This window comes from Phascolarctos cinereus, unplaced genomic scaffold (assembly GCF_003287225.1).
Source record: "Phascolarctos cinereus isolate Bilbo 61053 unplaced genomic scaffold, phaCin_HiC Scaffold_2;HRSCAF=192, whole genome shotgun sequence".
NCBI classification, from domain to species: domain Eukaryota; kingdom Metazoa; phylum Chordata; class Mammalia; order Diprotodontia; family Phascolarctidae; genus Phascolarctos; species Phascolarctos cinereus.
Window position 1 is genome coordinate 37,335,444 of NW_027555625.1, and position 4,299 is coordinate 37,339,742.

Sequence of the window (4,299 nt, forward strand, 5' to 3'; positions counted from 1 at the left end):
TCATAATGGAGAGAAACCTTATCAATGCAGTCTTTGTGGGAAGGCCTTCAGGACAAAAGCACATCATACTGACCATCAGAGAATTCATACTGGAGAGAAACCTTATCGATGTAGTGAATGTGGAAAGGCCTTTGGGACAAAAGCAGGTCATACTGGGCATCAGAGAATTCATACTGGATATCAACCTTGCAAATGTAGTGAATGTGGGAAGACCTTCATGCGTAACTCGAAACTTACAGTGCATGAGAGAATTCATACTGGAGAGAAACCCTATGCATGTAGTGAATGTGGAAAGGCCTTTAAGAGTAAAACAGAATTTACTGTGCATCAGAAAATTCATATTGGAGACATTCTTTTTGAATGTAAGGAGTGTGGGAAGGCTTTCCTGTATAAATCAGAACTTATTCGGCATCAAAGAGTTCATACTGGAGAAAAACCTTATGAATGTGATCAATGTCAGAAGGCTTTCCAGAGAAAGGCGTCTCTTACTGTGCATCAGAAAATTCATTCTTGAGACATTCCTTATGAATGTAGAGTGTGGGAAGGCTTTTCTCTACACCTCAGATTTTATTCGACACAAATTCATGCTGCAGAGAAGGCTAATGAAGGTAATGAATATGGGAAGTTTCAGAGTGAACATATAGCTTTCTCAACACCAAAAAATTCATTCAGGAGAGAAGCCTTAAATGTGTAATGCATGTAGGAAGTCCTTTATACTGAGGATACTACTTTATGTGCATCAGAGAATTTATAAGATTCCTCATGAATGTAAGGAGTCTGGGAAGTCCATTGTAACTCAGATCTTATTAAACATCAAAAATTGATGCTGCAAAAAACCCCTATGTATATAGTGAATGTGAGAAGGCTTTTGGAAAGAAGTTACACCTTACTGTGCATCAGAGAATTCAAATTGGAGAAATTCTCTATGAATGTGAGTAGTGTAGGAAGCCCTTCTCTCAGAAGTCAGATGTTACTCAACTTCACATCATACCTTATGAATGTAATGTACACGGAAAGGCCTTCCACTTGAGTGTAGGTCTTACTCAATATCAGAGCATTCATACTAGAGGAACATGTTATGAACGCAGTGAATGTGAGAAGACCTTCAGGCTGAAGACACAACTTGCTCAACATCAAAGACTTAATTCTGGAGGGAAACCTTTTGAATTTGGGAAAGCCTTTAGACGAAGGACCTACTTGATGTCCATCAGAGAATTCATGCTGGAGTGATTCTTCATGAATGTAAGAAGTGTGGGAAGATTCCCCCAGCTGACTAGACTGTGATTCTGAGTCCCTAGATGTAGTTCAGAGAATCTTTACTTAGGCTGCACGGGAGAAGAAGGTATCCCTCCCTCTGTAGAGACCTCTAAAGGGGCAAAGATTTAGTTTATCCTCCCACGGGCCTTGAGGGATGGAGAGGTTATGCTGGCTGTGTCACAGGTTACTGAGTGGACAATGGTATTGGGAGAGCCTTAGTACTAACTTTGACCCCTGGGAATGTGGTGTGGAAGATGCTTGGGGATGACCTCTTGGCCATCAGATGAGCCTGCGCCTAATGAGTGATGAATAGTGGTTGACGGTGCTTCGGGAATAAATCATAATCTGATTAATCATAATGAACTTTGTTCCTCATTTTGCTGGTATACCTCCTTCTGTTCATGTTAATTTGAGTAGGCAGCGTGGACCATAAAGACTTGGAATCAAGAACTACACCACCCACATCAGTACATATTCTCCCACTATGATGATCCCAAATGAGGTCAAAGAAAAATTTAATGAACATCTGGGGACGCTCATCATCCATAGCTGAAAGAGGACAAGTTCATCATTCTGGGTGACTTAAGTGCAAATATAGGCACAGACTCCCAGACATGGAAGAGAGTCCTTGGGAGAAATGGAGTCAAAAGCAGCAACAGTCACCTACTGCTGAAGACGTGTGCACCTCATGACAACACGGTCTTCCATTTACCTCAGTGCAAAAAGACTTCATGAATTCACACTCACAGAAACATTGGCATTTAACAAGCTATGTCATTTTAAGGAGAAGAGGCAGACAGGATGTGAGAGTAATGAAAGGGATGTGCGGTGCAGAGTGCGAGACTAAATACAGATTTATCCTCTCCGTGCTAAATATTCACATTCCACAAATGTGCCGGTACCAAGGAAACACAACTAACAGATGAGTTATTGTCAGCAGATTAGATCTCTTCTCTGAGCAGGGACAGTTCATTGCTAACTTGGAGAGAAAATTGAGCCAACACAGGATTAGCAACAGTGGAGCAGAAAAAGAATGGGCAGGGGGCAGCTAGGTGGCACAATGCATAGAGCTCTGGCCTTCGAGTCAAGAGCACCTGAGTTCAAATCCAGCCTCACACACTTGACACTTACTAGCTATGTGACCGTAGGTAAGTCACTTAATCCCCAATTTCCTCACCCTCCCCCCCAAAAAAAAGAGTGGGCAGCTTACAGATATTTGGTGTACAGCACTGCATTTACTCATCTAGCCCAGAATGTTCACAAGCATCACACTTGGTTTGACAAAAGTGGAGTGGAATTCAGAAGCTGCTAAAAGAAAAATTAGTACTCCACAAGGTTTACCAGCAGGTTTGCCATCCATCTCTAAGAAGGCGGCATTTACCTTCATCAGAAGTAAAGCATAAGCAAAGTTTAGAAAGATGCAAGATTCTTGGCTCAGTCAGAAGGCAGATGAAATTCAGTTTGATGCTGATAGTAACAATCCAAAGTGCTTCTGTGATGTTCTGAAGGCTATTTATGGGCCAAGACCTATGGTGCATTTCAACTACTCAGTGCTGATGGAGCCACATTGATTAGTGTTAAGGATGTGATCTTGGTGAGACAGGCTGAACAATTCCATAGTATTCTCAGTAGACCACCATCAATCAATGATGAAGCCACTGACCATTTACCTCACGTTGAAGTCAGTCTCTGTAGCCAAGTTTCCAACTGAAGAAGTGGCTTTGAATGTTGTTAGGCTCCTGTTGTGTGGCAAAGTGCCTGGTGTTTATTTTATTTCAGCTGAGATTTACGCGGCAAGGTGTCCAGTGCCCATACAAAACCTAACTCAATTTTTTGGTATTACATGACAAGAGGAGGTAATTCCTCAGGGGTTCAAGGATGCCTCCATCGTCCATCTCTATACAGGGAAAAGAAATAGACTGTCCTATGAAAATCACATAGGGGTCTCTTTCTTAGTTATTGCCAGGAAGATCCCTGCTAGAGTCCTCCTCGATAGGCTAATTGTTTACCTGGAAGATGGTCATCTACCTGACACTCAGTGTGGCTTTAGAAAGGACAAGAAATGGTCAACATGGTGTTTGCCGCCCCAGAGGTACAGGAGAAATGCCATGAGCAGAACAGAGGTCTGTATACAGTGTTATTGGTCTCACCAATCAAAGCCTTTGATACTTTCTGTCAGTCATGAAGGCTTGTCGAAAATTATGAGAAAATTTGGTTACCTGGAGAAGTTTATCAGTATTGTACTCCAATTTTATGATGGCATGCTTGCAAAAGTTCTGCATAATGGGTGATGATCTCAAGCTTTCCAGTCACCGATAGAGTGAAGCAGGGTTGTGTGTTTGCTTCCATGCTTTTGAGGGGTGTTTTCAGCGATGTTGTCAGATGCCTTCAGTGAAGAGAAAAATGGCATCAAGGTCAGCTACCTCACAGGCAGTAAATCATTTTACTTCAAAAGGCTACAAGCCAAGACTGAAGTGGAGGGAGAGTCGGTGTGCAACGTTCTGTTGGCAGATGGTTGTGGACTCAGTGCAGTCTCCTCAGCTGAGATGCAAGAAAGTATAGATCAGTTGTCTGCCCCTTCTGCTAATTTTGCCCTAACGATTAACACCAAAAAAAACACAGGCTCTCTACCAGCCAGCACCACAAAATCCATGTGTGGAATCATTGGTTACAAATGAGAAAAAAATATTTTTTTGATTGGGCAATGTTAAGTGATTTCCTAGGGTCACACAGGTAGTAAATGTTATGTGTCTGAGGCTGGATTTGAACTCAGGTCTTCCTGAATCCAGGGCCAGTGCTCTATCCACTAGCTGTCTCGAAATGGAGAAATATTGAATGCTGTGGATAAGTTCACTTACCCTGGCAGTGTACTTTCAGGGATGTACACATAGAAGATGAGATTGACGTATACATTGCCATAACTAGCTCAGTGTTTGTCAGGCTCATAAAGAAAGTGTGAAGAAAAAGATGTATTGGAATGTGTAAGAAACTGAAGGTCTGCAAAGCTGTTGTGCTGACTCATTCTTGTATAACTGAACCTGG